The following is a 22,373-nucleotide window of genomic DNA, read 5'->3' as shown; positions in this document are numbered from 1 at the left end:
AGTCGTGGAAGGAGGACGCCGTGAAATGGGGACCATTATTAGAGACTAATGTGTGTAGCAGACCCTCGATGGCAAGAACCTGGACCAGGGCCCTGAGTGTGGCCTCCGTGGTGGTGGATGCGATTTGGACAACATACAGGTATTTGGAGTAGGCATCAACGATGAATAACCACATGGGCCCAAAAAACGGGCCCGAAAAATGGAAATGGATGCAAACGCAGGGCCAGCGAGGCACAGGCCAGGGTGCAAATGACTGCGGGGGACTCGCCTGGTGACGGGCACAGACATTGCACCCACGGACCAGGCGCTCAATATCGCCATCGATGCCGGGCCAGTACACGAGCCGGCGAGCCAAAACTTTCATATGGGACATACCCCAGTGCGTGCAGTGTAACAAACTGAGCACCCGAAGCTGCAATGCCAAAGGGATGACCACCCGATGGGCATCTGACTCCGTTGCCAACAGAAGGACATCATCGACCACGGAGAGCTTGTGGGACAGGTGGCGCCAGGGGCTGAAATCGGACTGCATCCGACGAGTGACGTAGTACGGCCACCCGTGGACCACATAGATGAGAACCTGCCGCAAGACAGGGTCGCTGCAGGCAGCCGCAGCAATGTGAGCAACCATAAGAGGCAGACCGCCCAGAGCATACCAGCGGGCGGAATCAGTGTGAAACCAGAGGACCTGCTGTTGGTCAAAGGAAGGATCAGGGCCCAAAGGGAGACATGACAAAGCGTTCGCGTTAGCATGGTGGGCGTAATTACGTAAAAACAATTCCCAGCGCTGGAGACGTTGAGCCATCCGCTCTGGAAGGTGAAAGTGGGGTCCGAAAAGTGTAACCAAGGGTTTATGGTTCGTCAGGAGGGTGAACTTTGCCCGAAAGAGACAGGTGTGAAATTTTTGGACAGCGAACACGATCGCCAGAGCCTCCTTTTCAATCTGGGAGTAGTTCGGTTTCGCTGGGGTCAACGTCTTAGAATCATAAGAGATGGGCTGTTCGGAGCTGTTGGCATCCTGGTGCTCAAGGACGGCCCAATGCCATACGCCGACGCATCAGCTGCCACAACCAAGGGGCGGTCTGGAGAAAAGGGAGTCTTTAAAGGGAGAAAATCCTGGTCACAGGCAGAGGTCCAATCAAAAGGTATCCCTTTGCGACACAAGTGATTGAGGGGTTGAGCAACGGAGGCAGCCTGGGGCAAGAACTTTAAGTAATAAGTAACCTTGCCCAAAAACACCTGGAGTTCAGATAAGTCTTTGGGACGAGGAAGGGCCTCAATGGCCGCGACATTACGACCCGAAGGGCGAATGCCATCTTTGCCAAGCCAGTGGCCTAAGTATTCCACTTCCGGTTGAAAAAAACATTTGTCCAGCCGACAGTGTAAACCAGCAGACTGCAGTGTGTGAAATAAGGCGCTGAGGTTTTGCAAATGTTCCTGACAGGAATGTCTGGTGACCAAGATGCCATCCAGATAATTCACAATAATTGACACAGGCAGGGATAGGCTGTGTAAGCTGCTGCAGGAATGGCTGGAAAATGGCCGACACCGAAGAGACACCAAAGGGAAGGCGCTTGTACTTATACAATCTGAAAGGCGTGTTGACAACCATGATGTTCTGAGATTCGGCATCCAAGGGCAACTGGTGGTATGCCTCAGCTAGGTCGATCTTGGAAAAATACTCTCCCCTTGCAAGCTTGGCAAAGAGGTCTTCCTGTCGCGAAATGGGGTACCTGTCAACAAGGGACTGAGCATTGACTGTAGCGCCGAAGTCCCAACACAGCCGAAGGGACCCACTGGGTTTCCATATGACCACTAGTGGTGTCGCCCATGCACTGTAACTGACAAGCTCCAGCACGCCAGCGGCCTGGAGCCGATCAAGTTCCTGCTTGACCACTGGCCATAAGGCCACCGGAAGGGGCCGAGCCCGGAAAACGCGAGACTGTCCATCCGGCTGTAGGGTGATGTGCGCCTGAAAGCCGGAAGCACATCCGAGATTCGGTGAAAACAACGACGCAAAAGTGGAGCACAGATCGTCCAAGTCCTGAAAGGAAACAGCGAGGAAATGACCTTCGTCGGAATTGAAAAGCCAAACAGTTGAGACGCATCCAGGCCAAATATATTCGAAGCCGACGGATGGTCGACGACAAAGAGGGTAAGGAGCCGCGGAACACGCTTGTACGTCCCCTGGACGACGAACTGCCCACAAAGGGGAATGGAGCCGTCTCCATAGGCGACCAAACGGCGAGAGGGAGGCGACAACGCAGGAGAGCCCAGCCGTGTGTATGTCGCCATATTAATCAGGGAGACGGTGGCCCCAGTGTCGACCTGAAAACTAACATCCTCAGTGAAAATGCGGAGCGTGAGGAAAAGCTTCCGTGCTACCCGGTCGTCCTGTGGGACGACCGATTGCAGAGCATGGACTGTATCTTGAGGCCCAGGACTAGAGCGAGTCGGGCTACTACGACAAAATGATCGGATGTGGCCCTCCTTGTTACACAGCGTGCACGTTTTCAAGCAGTGGGGACAATCAGCCCGCGAATGTGCAGTAAAGCACTGTGGGCAAGATGGAAGTGGGCCGCGTGACCGACGACGATGCCATAGAGACGTAGGACAACGAGGAGTCCCGATGGCGCTGGCCTCTGTCGGCCGGGCACGTCGACGCCGCGATGGCGGAACCCACCGTGACGCCTCGATCGCTGACACCTGCGGTCGCGCCATTAAGACGCTCGTTAGCTGCTTGAGCAATTTCAAAGGAGTGGGCAATGCGGAAAATCTCTTCCAAGGAGGGGTTGTCGTGATTCAATGCCGCAGTACGGACCTCAGGATCGGGAGCCAGCTGAACCACCACATCCCGGATCAGGGAGCCCACATACGAAGCCTTACACTGCTGATTGGTGCACGTAAAATCGCATCGACGGCTGAGACCCTGCAAGTCCGTGACCCAGGAACGATACGATTGACCATACTGTTTATGGTACTGGTGGAACTCCAGCCGAAAGGCGACCATATTGTAGTGTTGGGAATAATAGTTTGTCAGCAAAAGGCAGATCTCCTGGAAAGAGAGAGCCACAGGATCGGACAACGGTGCCAACTTGCGGAGAAGAAAGAACGTCTCAGGGGAGGCCCAAGACAAAAACAACGACTGCTGCAAAGAATCGTCCGTGACTTGAAAAGCCGTGAAATGTTGTTTCAGCCGATGTAAGTAAGTTTCCCAGTCCTCGTTAGCGTCATTAAATGGTGAAAACAACGGCGGACGTGGGAAAGCATCGGACACCCAAGGACTCTGAATCTGTTGTGGTAACGTGTCCCGGGCATCGACTTTGTCTGTTAGCAACTGCAGTGACTTTTGTAAGATGTCTAATTGGAGCTGCTGCTGCTGCATGAGCTGCTGCTGTTGCTCCAGCAGACAGACCAACTTCGCCTCCAAACCAACAACGACCACCGTTTACCTCGTCGCCAACATGTTGTAACGACGACCGGAACAGTCGCGGGGTTGAAGTGACGGAAAACGCGGCGGGACCCGCGGAGCGGCCCGCGAACAACAACACAACTGGAGAGGATGGACACGAACAACGAAGGACCTTACGACAACAACAAGAATGGACAACAGAGTCAAAAAAACCAAACAAGACAACCTCGTCCACTCGTAAAAAAAAAACCACGAAAGTAAATACGCTGTCTAATGTGAGGCGATATGTCCTAAGACGTACGCAAGGTTAGACTGGCAGGCTGAGGTTTTTTTTTTCTTTCTTTATCGTTAGTTTGCACCTTATACAAAGTGGGATGGCGGCGGAAAATGTTACTCCGCTTTTCAGCCACAAGCAGTACAATAAAAGAGAAAACCAATGAAGATAGAAAAGTAACACAATGACGGTTAAAAAACAGTAGATACAATAATTAAAAAAAAAACATGAAGCCGTTCACACTCTACGAAAAACAAGAAAAATTGTCGGCACTGTGCACAAACACTGATGATTTAGACGATACATGTGAACGAAGGAGTGTGGGCGGCGAGAAACACTGAATGACGAACACGATGGCATACACACAAAGAACTGATGGATGGCGTAAATGTCCACTTAACATGTGCGAGTCCGGGGACCTGCCAAGAGGGCAAGAGGGTGGTGGGGGAGGGAGAGGGGAGAGCAGAGATGCCAATGGCAGAGGAGATGGTGGGAGGATTGAAGGTATGGGGTAGGGAAAGCCCAGGGGAGGGGGAGGAGGAGGGAGGGAACGGAGAGAGAAGGGAGAGAGGGCGCCCATAGGAAAAAACCACAGGAAGTGGGGTGGGGGCATATCAAAGTTCATAGGAGGGGTAAATGGAGGGGAGGAGGGCATCATCAGGGAGGGGGAGCTGGCGGCAGCCACCTTGGGAGAGGCTAAGGAGACTGGAGAGATGGAGGGAGTGGAAATACAGTCGCAGCAGCGGATGGGGGTGGAAGACGATGCGAAAGACGAGCAGGTGAGGCGTATCTAGTTTATGGGAGATGTAGAGGATCCATATCTGTTCGAGGAAAAGGAGGAGGTTGGGGAATGGGATAAGGACATACAGGATCCGCGTGGGGGAGGGGAGACGGATACGATAGGTGAGGTGAAGAGCATGGTGTTCGAGGATTTGAAAGGATTTGTAAAAGGTAGAAGGGGCGGAGATCCAAGCAGGGTGGGCGTAGCAGAGGATAGGGCAGATAAGGGATTTGTAGGTGTGGAGGCTGGTGGAGGGGTCCAGATCCCATGTACGGCCAGAAAGGAGCTTGAGGAGACAGAGTCGGGAGCATGCCTTGGCTTGGATTGTCCAGAGATGGGGGGTCCAGGAGAGGCGACGGCCAAGCGTGACGCCAAGGTACTTAAGTGTGGGGGTGAGGGCGATAGGACGGCCGTAGATGGTGACATAGAAGTCGAGGAGGCGGAAGGAAGGGGTGGTTTTGCCTACAATGATCGCCTGGGTTTTGGAAGGATTGACCTTAAGCAACCACTGGTTGCACCAAGTGGTGAACCGGTCAAGATGGGATTGGAGAAGGTGTTGGGAGCGCTGCAGGGTGGGGGCGAGGGCAAGGAAGGCGGTGTCATCGGCGTACTGGAGAAGGTGGATGGGGGTTGAAGGCGGCGGCATGTCCGCCGTATACAAAAGGTACAGAAGAGGGGAGAGGACGGATCCTTGGGGCACATCGGCGGAGGGGATAAAGATGTAGGAATCCATGTTATGGACGATGACATAGGAAGGACGTTGGGAAAGAAAGGACCCGATCAGACGGACGTAGTTAACAGGAAGGGCGAAGGTTTGGAGCTTGAAGAGGAGACCGGAATGCCACACACAGTCGAGGTCGAGGGAGAGGAAGATGGCAGAACAATGGGAATTGAGCTGCTGTTCGGAGAGGAAATGAGTGAGATGAAGGAGAACAGGCTTAGCCTTCTTTTTTTTCCTTTATTGATTTTCAATTCCCCCCGAAGGGGGAGGGCTGGCAGCAGCTTAGTACGCTTTTTTTTAAAAAAACGGAAGAAGAAAAGAAACAAGAAAAACAGGCGATAAAACGGTGACTTAAAGTGTAAAATGGCGGAAAAATGCGGAAAGTTAAAACAGAAAGCAAAAGGGGTTGGCAATGTTAACAAAAGACACAGGAATCAGACAAGTAACATAGTACACACATAATTAAAAAACATGGCGACAGTCTGGTTTCTGTTCGCAAGAGATAAAAAGCACACCCAGCGACAGTATGATGGCTGTTCGCAACACTTCCCAAAAAACACAAAACGGAACACTCACTGTAAAACACTGCACGAAAATGGTGGCGCAAAGATGAACCAAAGGCAGATAGGGGGGGGTGTGGACCTGGAGAAGGGGGAAGAACAAGGAGGGAGGAAGGAAAAAACGAAAAGGGGGGGAACCAAGGAGGGAGAGAACTCATAAAGGGGGAGAGGGACAGGTCAGACACGAGAGGGAATGAGAAGAGGCAGAGGAGGCAAATGCAAAAGGACTCGGGGGAGAGAAGGGGGCAGAGAGAGGGGAGGTGGGGGAGAGGGAGCCCGGGAAAAGGACAGAGAGGAGGTGGTGGAGAGAGAGCTCGGGAAAAGGACAGAGGGAAGGAGGGGGAGTGAGGATCAGAGTTGATAGGAGGGATAAATGGAGGGAGAGAGGGCATCATCTGGGAGGGGGAGCTGATGGAAGCCACCTTGGGAAAGAAGGGGTCGTGGATGGGAGAGGAGAGGAGCAACCAGGGGGTGAGGGGCATCAAGGCGGCGGGAGGTGTAGAGGATGCGGATATGTTTGAGGAATAGGCGCAGATGGGGGAAAGGAATGAGATCGTAGAGGACCCACGTGGGGGACAGGAGGCGTATATGGAAGGCGTGGTGGAGTGCATGATGCTCGAGGATCTGGAGGGACTTATAGAATTTGGGGGGAGGGGGGCAGATATCCAGGCAGGACTGGCATAACAGAGGATGGGACGGATTAGGGATTTGTAGGTGTGGAGGTTGGTAGAGGGGTGCAACCCCCATGTCCGGCCAGAGAGGAGTTTGAGGAGTTGGAGGCGGTTGTGGGCTTTGGATTGGATGGAGCGGAGATGAAGGATCCAGGTGAGGTGACGGTCAATGGTGAGGCCAAGGTAGGTGAGGGTGGGGGTGAGGCAGACAGGACGGGCGCAGACAGTAAGGGAGAAATCCAGGAGCCGGAAGGAGCGAGTGGTACGACCTACGATGGGTCTTGGAAGGATTGATTTTCAGGAACCACTGGTTACACCATGCAGCAAAAAGGTCAAGGTGATTCTGGAGAAGGCGTTGGGACCATTGGAAGGGTAGGAGCGAGGGCGAGGAACGCGGTGTCATCAGCATATTGCAAGAGGTGTACTGGAGGTGGGGTTGGGGCATATCTGCCGTGTACAGGAGGTAGAAGAGAGGCGAGAGGACAGAGCCCTGGGGCACACCTGCAGAGGGGCAGAAGGTGTGGAAATTGGCATTATGGATGGTAACATAGGAGGGGCGGTGGGAGAGGAAGGAGGCCATCAGATGGATGTAGGTGATAGGAAGGGCATAGGTTTGGAGTTTAAACAGGAGACTGGGATGCCAGACACGGTCGTAGGCCTTTTCGAGGTCGAGGGAGACAAAAATGGCGGAGCGACGGGAGTTAAGCTGGAGGGAGAGGAGATGAGTGAGGCATGGCCGGGATCAGTGTTGCGTGTAGTGTGGAGTGTGCATTTAGTGTGGTCATCAGCAGAGAAGGAAGGTCGAAAGCCACTATGGGTATTGGGGAGGAGGTGGTTTTGGCGGAGGTGGTGATGGATGCGCCGGGAAAGGATGGATTCCAAGAGCTTGCTGAACACCAATGTGAGACAGATAGGACGATAGGAAGAGGCATCAGATGGAGGCTTGTTGGGTTTAGAGAACATCAGAATACGGGAGGTTTTCCACAGGTCGGGATAGTAGCCAGTGACGAGGATGACATTGTAGAGGGTGGCAAGGACTGAAAGGAAGGAGGGAGGGCAGTGTTTGAGGTGGTGGTAGGTAATGCAGTCGTGGCCGGGAGCAGTGTTGCGTTTAGTGCGGAGTGTGAGGCTGATGTCCTGTGTAGTGATGGGAGTGTTAAGTTCAGATGGTGGTGTGTGCCCCAAGTACTGGAAGATAGGAGCAAGGGGAGGAACAGAGGTATTCATACAGTCCATTACGTCAGGGAAGAGGAAATAATCAAAGTGGGAATCATCTGGGATGGAAAAAACATCGGAGAGGTTAGAGGCAAAGTGGTTGGCCTTACTGAGGTTGTCAGGAAAGGGATGGTCATTAAGGAGGAGAGGGTACTAGGGGGTGGGGCGGTTCCCAGTAAGGCGGTGGAAAGCAGACCAATACTTGGAAGAGTTTATGGGGAGCGTGGTGTTGAGTTGTGGACATGTCTGGCGCCAGGCACGGCGTTTCTTCGCAGTAAGCAGGTTGCGGATGTGTCGTCGTAATTACCGGAGGCGGGTAAGTGTATCCTAGTCACGAGTGCGGAGAAAAGAGCGGTAGAGACGGCGGGACTCTCGAATGAGAAGGACAACCTGTGGAGGTAGGGCAGGGCAGTGAGGGTGGATGGCTTTGGTGGGGATATGGGTGGCGACGGCGTCAGACAAGGTCTGGTGCAGGAAGGCAGCAGTGTGAGAGATGTCATCAGGAGATTGGAGGGTAAGGTCGTGGCCGTCAACCTGGGTGTGAATGGAGTCCCGGTAGGCATCCCAGTTGGCAGGGGAGTAATCATGGACAAGTTTAGGATGGATGTCGGGGCGAGGAGCGTTGCGGGGATGGCGACCATTAGAGATAGTGAGGACAACAGGAGCATGGTCACTGCCAATGAGATCAAGGACATCTGCAGTGATGCGCCCAAGGAGGTTGGGAGAGGCAAGGACCACATCGGGAGTGGTGTTGGATTCGGGTGGGGTGTGCTGAGGCAGGGGAACCAGGTATCCCTGAAGGGTGGTGAGAAACTGATGCCACCGTTGGAGGTCGGCAGGATCGCGGCTGTGGATATTGAGGTCGGTGGCAATGACGTAGGTGGAGAAGGTGTGGTCAATGTGGGCCAGGAAATCGTACGAGATGGGGGTGCAAAGGCGGACATAAATGGTGGCACAGGTGATGGTAAGGGTGGGGAAGAAGAGGCTGAGGGTGAGATGCTCGGCAGGATTGTTAAGGAGAGGTTGGGGCCAGACAGGGAGGTGCTTGAGGTGGCCTATAGCAACTCCGCCACGCGCCAGAGGGTACGGGTTATTGGTGCGGTGAAGGGTGTAAGGAGCCGTGGAGATGGAGATACGGGGTTGAAGGCATCTACGCAGTGCTGACGGAGGGTGTGGAGGAAGAGGAGTTTGTGGGTGGGCAGGGAGCGAATGTTGTGGTAAAGGATACGGTAGGGTTGTTGTACCATGGGAGGGGAGAGTTAGACGAGGGTGGTGAGGGGGGTGAAGGTGAAGTGGGCCTGGTTGTGGCAGTATGTGGAATAGGTGGTAAGATGGAAGATGGAACGGGCAGCGAGGGCGATTTGGGAAAGGGTGTTGGAGCGCTGGAAGAGGTGGATGTTTTGGAGCACAATGGTGACGAAACAGATGATGTCCTCTGCAGTAGATGGAGGGCGGGGCGAGTTGTCGGGGTGGATGGGGTCATTGACAGGATGGACAGGGACGGTGAGCTCAGAGGTGACCGGAGGAGGTTTCGCTTTACACTTCGAGGAGTAGATAGGATGTGGTACGTTAAAAGTGTTGCAGGAGGGGGGAGAGGTGAGGTTGGGGCAATTCTTGAGGAAGTGTGAAGCTTTGCAGTGGGGACAAGTAGGGGGGTTCTTGCAGGCAGAGGTAACGTGGTCGTCGTATGTGAGACATCATTGGCAGCGGTAGGATTGGACTGGGGAACGGGAGGGGTCAACCTTATGACGGCGATTGTAGATGAGGGCTTCCTTGGTGAGGAGGCGGTCAACGGAGGAGGAGGATTCGGTAAATATCTGCATGAGAAAAGTCGGCGCGGCATCATCGAAGATGCGATGGGCTGAGTGGATTTCAATGTCGGGCCGGGAGTCGAGTTCCGCTAACACCTCAGCCTCCGTGATCACGGTGCTAAACTTCATGATCACAGCGGTGAAGGTCGGCGGACGTCGGGGAGGTCGAGGCTGACGGGGAGAGGAGAGGGTGCGGTAGGGGGTGAGGGTTGCACGTCGGCCAAATTGGATACGGGGAATGAGGGAGAGGAGATCGCTGATGAAGGAAGCATTAGGGGATATAGTGAGGACCGAGTCCTTGCGAGGAATCAGAAGGGAGATGGGGGCACCGGGGTAGTATTTCCGGATGGCGAGGGTGAGGGAGCGGGCATCGAGGAATTGAGGGTCAGGATTGGAGTGGACAAAGGTGGGGGTGGCAGGCGTTACAGGGGCGTGGGGGTCGGGGCTGTGTCCATGGGGGTGGGTGGGTCACGGGGATCGGGGGTTTTCTTGGAGGAGATTTCGGGGGAAGGGTCAACATTTGGGCGCTTTGAAGCTTTCGTGGTCACGACAGGGTGGAGAGGGGACTGGGGGACAGGTTGCAGGGGGAGATGGCGGGGGGCAGTACCACCCTGAGCAGCGGATGACGCAGAGGGAGGGGGCGTGGGTGTCACAGAGACTGTGGAACGTCGAGCCGAAATCCGTGCCGGCTCGGAGCCCGTCAGAGGCGGTGCAGGGAGCGCCGGAAAGTCAGTAGCTGTCGATGGGGCGATAGTGATAGGGGAGGGGGAGTTGGGGGTGGTTAACAGCCAAAAGTGGCGCAGGGATGGGGTGGACAGGGAGAGAAGGAAGGACGGGAACGGGGGTGGAGGATGAGCTCCATGTGATGGTGGTTGGAGCAGCAGAGGGAGAGGTGAAAATGATAGTGGTGGTGGGTTGGGACATGGTGGCGGCGCGAGAAGGGCTGCAGCGGCGGCGGCGGCGAGTAGTGACGGCGAGCAGACGACACGGCAAGGAAATGGTGGGGATCTCCCACGTCGAAGATGAGAGTCCTCGATGAGGAAGTGAGGGAATCCAATCCTCGAATGCAGGCTGAGCGACAGGCAGGCGCTTCTCTATCGGGGACGCCGCTATTGGCCGCTGCAACCACGTGTTCCACTGTGGCGCCCTCACACTAAATGCGGGCCAGGAGGCGCGCGCCGCCGCATCTTACGGTGCGATGGTGCAGAGACCTCTACGGGTCTTCCACGTCCATGACGTCTGGAGGGGATTCAAATTCCGAGGCGCGCGGTACCAGAATAAGCGGCAAGATAATTGTTTTCATTGAATTTCTGTATTTGTTGCTCAGCGAGCAGTCTAGTCCATCGATTCCATGGGAGCATAAGACAAAAGCAGGAAACAGTTTCCTGATGATTCCTCAGTAATTAATGTAAAATGTTTTACTGTGTTTTTGAAGGAAATGACATCAGTTTCCATCCAAAAGTCCAGTTTTTCGACAAAATAAGTGTTTACCTTTTTCTTCTTTTATTTAATCAAGTGCAGATTCCGAAATAATATCAAGATAAGAAACATAATGTAATACTAGTGGCGTGCAGTGACCTTTCATACAGCTGAAGTACTGAATATTATCATTACATTTTCATATTATTCATTATACTATTATTTTTGCATATTAAATATAATTATACCCCTAATTAATTAATCATGTTACTATTATAATTGTAACTAAACAATAGTAGAGCGAAGGACATGCTCATCTCCATAAGATATATTGAAACAATTAGACCTAATATCAATTTATAGTAGTATAAGCAAATGTATATTGAAAATAACTAGTGTCCGACTTTAATCTCTAACCCGACACTTTGGTAGACCACCTCTGCAAGATCAACAGAACTGAAATTCCATTCTTCTCTCTTGGAAAGGCTTTCGGAGTTCTTCTAGTATGCGAGCTTAAATTGAAAATTGAGACAGGTTCTCTTCTCCAGTAAAATTTGGAAGTAGCTCTTCATTCTCTTCACATTCGAAAACGGCCTTTTTACTGAACACATACTCACGAGGATTGTATACAGTAATGACATCAACATATTAAACTGCTGAAAACTTATGTTTGGCATTGAATTAGTTCTCAGTAGCTTTGCAAGTCCACTCGTGGTTTTATTTCTAAACTCTTCAAAATTGTACATCACAGTCAGCTCATTTTTCAGTCGAATGATTTCAAAGAACTTTCCACAGGCATCTAAGGGACTTCGAAAGCCATTTTCGGGAAACTGGTTATAGAATTGTTGACAGTTCCACAGTTTTATTGTCAAAAGTAATTTAAAAATTTCATTTTACAATTATCTTGAAATCTTAAATCCAAGTGATTCCGTCATGTTGGAAAAACGTGTGGAAGACAATGTTGAAAAATGTATAAAATATTTTGAAATGTTTAGAAGACGTTTACAAGAAAATCTGCAAGTCCATCAAGCGAATTACAAAAAGATATATATTTTCAGTTTCAGTTTTTGGCAGGTGCTTTGAGACAAAATGAGGTTTAGCGCATAGGCATAACACTGAAAGATATGGCTTCAGGATGTATGACATTGATTAATACTTGAGTCCTATTCAGATTTCTCACCATAGTCGGCGCATTGTTAAACGTTTGTGCATACATACGAGTTTTGATAAGAAGTGTCGGGTAAATATTGCAATGTACTGAGAATGTTTTTCACTGCTTGTATCACAGCATCACAAGGATCATTTCTTTATCTCTGCTTCATATACATAATACAGGACAAAAGAATGCCGGGCTGTGTGGCCGCGCTGTTTGAGGCGCCACGTCACTTGTTGAGCGGCCGCTTACGCCGGAGTTTCGAGTCCTCCCCCGGGCATGAGTGTGTGTGTTGTTCTTAGCTTAAGTTAGTTTAAGTAGTGCGTAAGTTTAGGGACCGATGACCTCAGCAGGTTGATCCCTTAGAAATTCACACAAATTTGAACATTTTGAACAAAATAAAATTATGCTTTATTTGCAATTTCTTACGTTTCGTCAGCCTTGACGGCTCAAAAGGAAAATCCATAATTTTCCGCTTTGTAGCTGGTAAAACGGTCGAACCTACGGCTTGTATTAAATCATATTAAATTCGATTAGAAATTCCTTTAAACACAGAAGATGTTTCTATGTGCACCAACAAACGAGGATCTTACTCTGCAGTTTACTTCGACTGTCCCACTTACTCGTAGTATCCCTGATTAAAAGAATTTTTTATTTTATCGTGTCATCTAAGGCCCAACTCTTGTTTTCCCATAAAAAATGCATTAATAAGCCTTTTAAGGATATCGCTGCCGAGTCTTACCCTTTGACTGTGTAGAGATATTTAACTTTCAAGCTGGTCATCAAACGCAATTTTTGTTTTGTTCTCCCCAAAAACAGCTGTAGCTACAGACGATCGTAGATCGTTAATAGAATGTCCATACTAGGTTACTGACCTCACCAAATTTCCAACATGTGTGTACCCAGTTTTTTTATCAAAGTACCGTCTCTATCCTTTTGAAACAGCAGGCAGTATCAGCAAAACACTGGCTTTAGGTCACTGCTACCGGCTAACCAGTCACCTTTGGTATAAATATTACATTTGAAACGTCTATTGCATTTATAGGTCTTTTTAACCAAGCTCGACAGTTCTGTTGTTGGCCCTCCATTTTTAGTGATATCCTTCTTTTCTGAGAAAGAATGCGCAGAAAACGGCTTAGAGAAAATCTCGTGGGTGATACATATAGACATATTTCTATGTTACATTGCTAGGTACTACCTGTCACTCTGGCACCTCAACACACTTTCGAACAAATTCGGTAAGCTCGTAGTCTCAGCATTGCAATACTGTACTATTATTGACACACCCAATCACTATGTATTATATGCGCATCTGAAGCTAGGATATATTCTAACAAAACAAAAAAGAAAAAAAATCGCACATGGCCCGTCATCAACAAAGGTAGGGCGCAATTTGCTCGCTGCCCAAAGCTAGCTTTGGCTGTGGCAGAACAACGTGCACACGATCCACGACCAACAGAGTTGAACGCGCCACTCTCTCGCTGCTCGTCTAAGCTATACGGACATTGCTTCAACTACGTTCACAACGCTCTATGAATGTGTCGAACATCCGACAAGTCGTGCAGTTTCCGAAATGTTCGTGCAAAGCATCCGAACCATCACAATTTGCCCTCGGTCAGACAGGTGGCGCGCCTTCTCCATTCTACACAGGGACAGCACACTCACTGATACTACATACACCGTGCATGTGTCTGACTGGCAGTCATTCCTCTCCAGGTGACGCTGCTATCGCCTGGGCGGGTTTATATCGATAGTATCTCGGTGGTCATAACGTTCTAGCTGATCAGTGCATCTTCGGGTGCAACCAAACGCTGCACCAGATTTTACCACCGTAATAAAGTAATTTTTACTGAAAATACAATAATTAAGATAGAGATAAATTGAGCAGTATCCCAGACTAGATGTGGTTTGCAAATGAATTCCGCCAGTAGTCAGCTTATCGAGATGCTGTTTTGAATATGACGTCATGCGTTCATCTCGTACGGTCTAAGTGCCGCGACAGTGTCCCTTCTATGAATGCCAATAACTCTAAATCAGACTGTAATGGATGCTACTTCGCCACCCGAAGCAGGCCTACTGTATTCTTCTCTCTTGTTTGGCTGTTGGTCCGGAGCCGCTATCGGCCATCTCCTGCGCGTTCGCCCGAGGCGTATTCATCACGGATCTGCCGCCAATTAAAGCGTTTTTACTCGTCTAATTGGAAATGTTTTTCTCATTTTCTGCCCCGTGCTGCGCTCTTAATGAAAACGTCTGGAAACCAGCTTATGTTGTGTTGCATTTTTCTTTTGCGCTCCTTGTCAGCATTTTTTCCCCTCTCTCCCCCCAGTCTGTTGCGAATATAAGCAGGAGCGAACGTTCCGCGATAAGCGAGAAATTGTTACCGTTCTCCGGTCTCAAATTGTAGGCGGGCTTCGGTCAGTTACGTAACAAGGTATGGTTAATCGGCTGCTGCTAACTGCTCTATTGCTAGGCACTGGTAGCTCGAAGGCGGCACTGGATGTACGCGCACTGACAGATTTCGTGACACTCAACAGCTACGTAGAAAACCAAAGAAAAATTTGGATAGGGAATGTTCAGACGGAAGAAATTAAAATTGCAAATTTTTGCTCACGACGCTGAAATTCTGTGAGAGACGGCAAAGGGCTTGTAAAAGAAGCTGAAGGGTATGGGCAGCGTCTTTAGAAGAGGGCAGGCGAAGTAAGTCAGATGAGTTAGAAATGAGACAGGAAATTAGTTGAGTTTCGCTATTTGACCAGCCGAAGTAGATAGGATATAAAATATAGACTCGCAATGACAAGAAAAGTTTCTTAACATCGAATGTAAATTTAAATGTTAGCTAGTCTTTTGTGCAGATATTTACAATGTATCATTGTACAGGGTGTAAAGTGGATAAGTGCAGATACCTTGATTGGTGATTGAGGACAGTGTGCTGGACAACATTACATCAGTATTTACGTGATTTTCAAACTAATATTTATAGCTATTAGGAGTAGTATGTTTCTAGGTTGGTTAGCACCTCCAAGTACATGTGCCAAAAGCAAGTCATTATTTTCTCCTGGACAGCACGTCTGGTGTTGAAGCGTGGCCGTATGGACGCAAAACTTTTAGTCTATGCAGCAGGTGTAGTGCACTTAGTGGTGCAGTTGCGACCGTGCAGAAAACATCAGTTAGTAAATGACGTGATTTGTTTGTGGGGAGAATGCTAGCTACAGAGAAAAAACAACAGACACACTGATTTTTGTACATATTAAGGTACAACATATAAAAATATCTCCAGTTATCGCTGTATAGGAGTGAAACATGGATGATAAAATGTTGAGGCAGGAAGAGAATAGTTGCTTATCAAATGCTACAGAAGAACGCTGATAACATATGGGGATTGAGGAAGTATTGCATAGCATTGGGGAGAAAAGAAATTTATGGCACAACTTGACTAATAAGAAATCTGCTGATAGGCGAAAACGTGATGCATCAAGGAATCAGTTTGGTAACGGAGGGAAGCGTCGGGGGGAGGCAGGGTGGAATAGTTATGCTCAGATGGAGAAGCTTGCGCAGGATAGATTAGCGTGTCGAGCTGTATCAAACCACTCTTAGGACTAAAGACATCAGCAAGAATTAGTTGGTAAACAAAATATTCGAATAGCGAGGTGACCGGGAGAGAAGTTCATGAGGTATGGTTCAGCGCAACCAGATCGTTTCAAGCTGTTACCTGAGCAGCAGCATGGTTGATCTGGATGCTTGTCGGCAATCATGTATTCGTATTGCCGTACTTGATGTAGCTGATCCGATATCGCGACTTGAAAGTGGTATGCGTATGAAATAACAGCTCAACGAACTCCTTATTCTTCTGTTGTTTCAATACACAGTAGATGAGTCTACCTACTCGGTGCATAAACCAACGTTCCATGTGGTCTGCCTGCATGCTATATCACAGAAACGCCTAATCCAGCTAAATGTGTGGTACGTGCTCCCATGCTCCCACTGAGGCCTACTTAAATAATTCCGTCTGAGGATAAACAGCTGACTGACGACAGTAGAGCCATTGGCTGAGACCAGCCTAAATTTCAACTTTTCGTATCAACTTCGACGTGAACTGGTTTGTGGTCTTAGGTTCTTAGGACCTGTCGACTTTTTTCCCGCCAGTTTCGCACTGTAGGTGTATCCCTGTAAGGTGACAGCAGCCTTGTGGGTTCGTTTTAACGGAAAACGCCATCCTGGCGTTTCCTACGAGGGTAATCCCAAAAGTAAGGTATCCTGTTTTTTTTATAGGTACAGAGCTCTGTTTGTGTGCCAGTTGGTCACACTTATGAAGAGTGCTTCACACGCTGTGTGTAAACATGCGCACGCCGCGCTGAGGCGCTCAGTCTTCGTCTGGCAGCCGTTGAGAATGGAGCGCCCGTTGGATGTTACAAATGGTTCAAATGGCTCTGAGCACTATGGGACTTAACATCTGAGGTCATCAGTCTCCTAGAACATAGAACTACTTAAACCTAACTAACCTAAGGACAGCACACACACCCATGCCCGAGGCAGGATTCGAACCTGCGACCGTAGCAGTCGCGCGGTTCCGGACTGCAGCGCCTAGAACCGCTCAGCCACCACGGCCGGCTGGATGTTACAGCCAAGTGCGAATTGCGCGCAGTTATTCGGTTTTTGAACGCAAAGGGCACTGCGCCGATTGAAATCCATCACCAATTGACGGAAGTGTATGGAAGTGTATGAAATGTTCGTAAGTGGATACCGTCAATTTCTGAGGAGACCGTATTGAAGGTCGAGCAAAGCATGCGTGAAGATCGGCGGATCACCCTGGATGATCTCTGCACGTTGGTTCCTGAGGTTTCCCGAAGCACCGCTCACAGAATTTCAACGGAAACATTGAACTAATGAAAGGTATGCGCAAGATGGGTGCCACGCAAGCTGACTGAGGACCACGTACGTCAACGAGTTGATGCTTCCCGCGCATTTCTTCACCGCCTTGCAGCCGAACAGGACAACTTTCTGGACTCAATTGTCACGGGTGACGAAACCTGGGCATACCACTTGACATTTTAGACTAATGAGAAGAGGCTCATAACTTTCTGAACAGCATGGTGGCGAGCTGGTATGACATGGGCATATAAAAACTGCCACTGCGTCTACAAAAATGCATCGACAGAAATGGTGATTATGTCGAAAAATAGCTAAATGTTCAAGCTGTAAACTGATGTAAGCCATTGTAGAAAGAAATAGGTCTATGCATTTATAAAAAAATAGGAGACCTTACTTTTGGGGCGCTGCAGTCTGTAACCGCAAGACCGCTACGGTCGCAGGTTCGAATCCTGCCTCGGGCATGGATGTTTGTGATGTCCTTAGGTTAGTTAGGTTTAACTAGTTCTAAGTTCTAGGGGACTAATGACCTCAGCAGTTGAGTCCCATAGTGCTCAGAGCCATTTGAACCATTTTGAACCTTACTTTTGGGATTGCCCTCGTAGTAACTTTTTAATGCCAATATTAAATTTGTCGTACCGTCCAAAGACCACGGTGCCGCACCAAAGTCGGCAACGCACGTCAGTTCCACAGATATTAGCGATGTCTCGCTGCAATCAGCTTCGACGAATGGGAGACGCTACAGAAGACACACACTCTCTCTCTCTCTGTACCGTATGGAATTCGCTATAAAGCCGAGCATGATTAGCAGTCAACATCATCCACTTACGAGAACGATGCTATTCATGCCTCAAGTGAAACTTGTACTTCAAGAGAAGGGTTTTCAATTGTGTGGATCAAGTGATGCTTTTCTATTCAAAGACAGTTGTAAATACACTGACGGAAAAGATATTACAACACCAAGGAGGGGTCGTGCGACATAAACGAAAGTCGATAGCTTGTTTCTACATCAGAAAAATAAAGTCTGTTCAAATTCCACGCCAGTCACAATAAGAGTGGCGCTAGTAGCATCGCTTTAGAGTAACAAATCATGTTTGCTTTAAACACGCGCTTTAACGGTCGTGAACGTGAATTACCTTCAAGACTGGACGTGGGGAGTTGATCTTACTCAAGAATGCCTATAAGGCAACGAAGACACCATTACCAGCACCTGACTGAGTTTGAACGAGGTCATATAATGGGGTTACGAGAAGATGGATGTTCCTTTTGGGATACTGCAGAAAGGCTTGGCAGGAATGTACCCACTGTCGATGACTGCCGGCAGCGGTGGTCACAGGAATGTACGGTTCCAAGGAAACCGGGCTCCGGGCGACCACGTGACACTGCCGACAGGGAGGAGCATCGTGTTCGGCGTATGGCTCTGGCGCATCGTACTGCGCCTGTAGCAGCAATGTGAGCAGCAGTTGGCACTACAGTGATACAACGAACTGTGGGAAATCGGTTACTTCAAGGACAGCTCCGAGCCAGTCTTCCTGCATTCCACTTCCCCGAAACCACCGCCACTTGCAACTTCAGTGGTGTCAAACGAGAACTCTTTGGAGGAAGGATGGAGGTTATGCTTTCTGATAAAACCTGGTACTGCTTCGGTGCCGGTGATGGCCGTGTGTTGGTTAGAAGGAGGCCAATTGAGGACCTGCAACCAACCTGTGTACCGTGCGTGCTAGACACAGTGGATCTACACCTGGAGTTATGATATGAGGTGCGATACCGTATCACAGCAGGAACGCTCTCTTGGGTATCCCAGGCACCCTGACTGGAAGTTTATATGTCAGTCCGGTGATTCGATCTGTTGTGCTGCCATTCGTGAACAGCATTCCTGGGGTAGTTTTCCCAACAGGATAACACACGCTCAGATATCGCTTTTGCAACCCATCATGCTCTAAAAAGTGTCGACATGTTACCTTGACCTGCTCGATCACCACATCCGTTTCCAATCGAGCACATGTGGGACATCGTCAGAAATTTCCAGCGTCATGCATGAACTGCATTAACTGTTCCCGTACTGACCGACCAAGTCCAACAGGCGTGGAACCTGCCTCTGCCGCCTGTGTGACACAATGCATGCGCGTTTGCATGCTTGCATTCAACTTTCTGGTGGTTATACTGGTTATTAATGTACCGGGATTTTACATTTTCAATAGCTTATCTCACACTTACATTAACCTGTGATCTTGCAATATTAATCACTTAAATACGTTACCTAGACAGACGTATTCCCGAATTTTCATTACTCCACAATAATTCTTTTTTGGTGTTACGATATTTATTTCCGTCAGTGTATATTCGGCTCTTTGCTGTGAGATGGATGATATAAAGTTAAGTGTATCTTTTTACCGTTCATGCAATAACGTGAACTACACCCAGCCTCGTGATGCCAAGTGAGGAGCTACTCGACCGAACAGTAGCGGCTTCGGTCAAGAATACCATCATATCGACCGGGAGAGCGGTGTGCTGACCCCACGCCCCTCCTTTCCGCATCCTCGCCTGAGGATGACACGGCGGTCGGATGGTCCCGATGGGCCCCTTGTAGCCTGAAGACGGAGTGCTGCAGTTACGGTCAACCATCTCCCAGTGAAACCAAAGAATCCACTGTTAAGACCGGACGATTGCAGTTTCGTCAGATCACAAGAAAATGAACCGCAAAATTCGGGAAGCATTATTATGCAGTCGTTATCTATCTGTCACCTCGAGGATCATACATAAAATTAATATTCAAATTTCAACACTTCTGCTCGTTTTTACTTAACAATTATAAACTGATACCAAACCTCATTGAAAGTGAGGCGTCACGCGGTTTCTACATATGTGTCCTTTTGAAATGCACTGCATCTTGTACTCCGCACTGTAGATCGTATTACTTTCTCTAACTCGACTATTCACATAGGGAGCGAGAGAGGAATGGCTGCATTAATATCTCTGCATGTACTGCATTCAGTCTAATCTTCCCTTCGCGGTACCTATGAAACACAGTCACGTGAATCAATCAAACGTCTGACTACTGGAGCTGCTATTCTTTCGATCTGGTCAGTATTCCCTCTCACTCCTATTTGGTGCACTTGAGCAAATTTCCAGAATGCGTCACATAACTGTTTAACACGTAGTATTGAATTTTCCTAGTATCCTGCAAAGAGCATAAGTCTGGCACGCGACTAACCTACGACTGAGCCTCTGTCATCATTCTATTGATATCTCATAACTGGTTTCATCCAGTGTAAGATATACTGAAAGTATCGTAATAGCGTGACATCGAAATATATATGGGCTTCAGCTGTCTTAGTCCACCCACGATGACATACATAGGCAGTTGAGAGGGCAATTACTGTCCGGAGAAAGGGGAATTTTCATGATGCTGAGATGAATTGAAAATTGTCGCAGAAAATTTAGCGTAAGTTATGAGGCGCCGCCACTGCTAGAGAAGGATAGGTGAACCCAACAGCCGTTCAACAGCAGCGGGGAGCCGACAGTCGTGCGAGAATAAAGCCGCTGCCAAAGAAAAAGATTACGAAAACAATGTTAAAAAAAGAACCTTTCGTTCTTTCTTTTTGTGAATGGATAGTGATCTGCATCGCGTCAGACTTGATAGACTGTGATTTATAAATGTAACAATTGATTATAAATGCTACATAATGATTTTAAGTGGCACCTGACTACACATATTGTGGGAAACTACAGTCGTGTGAAATTTAATTTTTGCTGGAAGTGTTGTTGCAGATAGGCTCTGGATGATTTTCTCTGCTAAACTATTGTGATACTATACGACTGATTTGGACTGATGGACTGATTAGAGTGCAAATGAATTGCTACTGCAAAGTTGTAATTTTACTGAGGATTCCTAACATACAACTTCGCCCTCGGAAATTTCTGAGTAGTCATACAGATCATTGATTCGGGGCTGGATTATTTTCGTGAGATAATAACATTATATAGGCCACACATTCGTGTGGTGGCTCCCTAGATCGATAACTCGTACTCGGTGCGCCTAGGTTCCTACTGGCCAATTGGTTGACAAAACGGATTGCTCCGAACATAGTAAGCGCCAGGAGAATAAAAGAGAACCGCCAGAACTTGATGTACAACACAAAACATTCATTTCCTGGTCAACTTCACAGAAAGCTGGGGAAGTATCCAGCAAAACATAATCAAAAACGAACTCACCTTATGGGTATTTCTTCTTGCAACAATGCACAAATGATACTTAGTGTCAAACCGCAAATTATGTCCCTGTAGCACAAGTCTCTGAATTTCAGTCAGCAGTCGATCTATGCCAGGCACCTGCTTCCCCCAAGTGTGCTACTGCTCTTAAGTGGGAGACAGTCGTGGCCAATTGTCACTATGTGTGTTGCACACCTCTGTACTATTCTGTGCTGTGCGGAGCAGCAGCTTCAATTGAGATTCCGACTGAACAGCATTCGATTGCCAGAGAAACAGCAGAGCTGCGTATGTGACTAATGTATCAGAGAGGCTGTCAACCGCCTTCCTCTAGCCAAGTAAGTTACTGATTAACTCTCTTTCTTATATACCCATAGGACCACACCAGGCCTCTTGTCTTAAGTGTGATTTTCATTTCTCTACAAACGATAACAATTCTTCTCGAATGTCCCAAAATGTTCTCCAATGCATGAGACAGTCTGTAAAAGTATCCTCCTTTTGCCCATAGATTTTGGGCAGTGCATACGTGACTCACTGCATGCTCAGGTACTGTTTCTCATTATAAACTGTTCGTCGGTTCAATACGGAGAAATATTTTTACTCAAGGCCAGATAAGTCTCCCTTTTTGTTTTAGCTTCTCTTCTGCGGCCATACACAATGAGATTCTTCGACTTGCAATTGTTTAGCAAAATTTATATTTCACTATTATGTCACATCAAGTTTAACATTTCTCACAACATGTATACGACAGCGGTAAACATATATAATTCATTTCCTCATGAGTGTGCTGAAAGGAACATAACGCTTTTGAAAATGAGGTCCCTACCAGTAAACAATCTTCCTGACAAAGAAGTGGAGCATCCAGAAGATGTGGTCAGATCTCAGCGTGCCTCCATACATACACACACTATCGGCATGTTTGTGAATGATTAGAGTTGCAGTTCTCTGTGACAGCTTGAACGGCCACTACAGTGGATTACTGTTGTCCATGTTTAGTAATGTTACTAGACCTTGAACGATATACAAGGTGCGTGAACAGATGTTGAGTGATAGCTGTAAAGGACACGGAGATCCTGCATACTCATCTGAGATAGATTATCAGCATCTGATAGATTTTTGTCGACCCCTTACTGTAGTTTCCATTTGGCTGACTGGGTGAATTGTGCAATATCCTGATTTTGGGAGAATTTGGATGTGACAGAGGCCCATTGTTGGACTACGTGGGAAGTTGATCGCAGGGATACTGGTCGTCAAGGTTCCGTTTGACAACTTCTGACCACC

Source organism: Schistocerca cancellata, chromosome 9 (genome assembly GCF_023864275.1).
Source record: "Schistocerca cancellata isolate TAMUIC-IGC-003103 chromosome 9, iqSchCanc2.1, whole genome shotgun sequence".
NCBI lineage: Eukaryota > Metazoa > Arthropoda > Insecta > Orthoptera > Acrididae > Schistocerca > Schistocerca cancellata.
Note: the sequence above shows the minus strand (reverse complement) of the source record.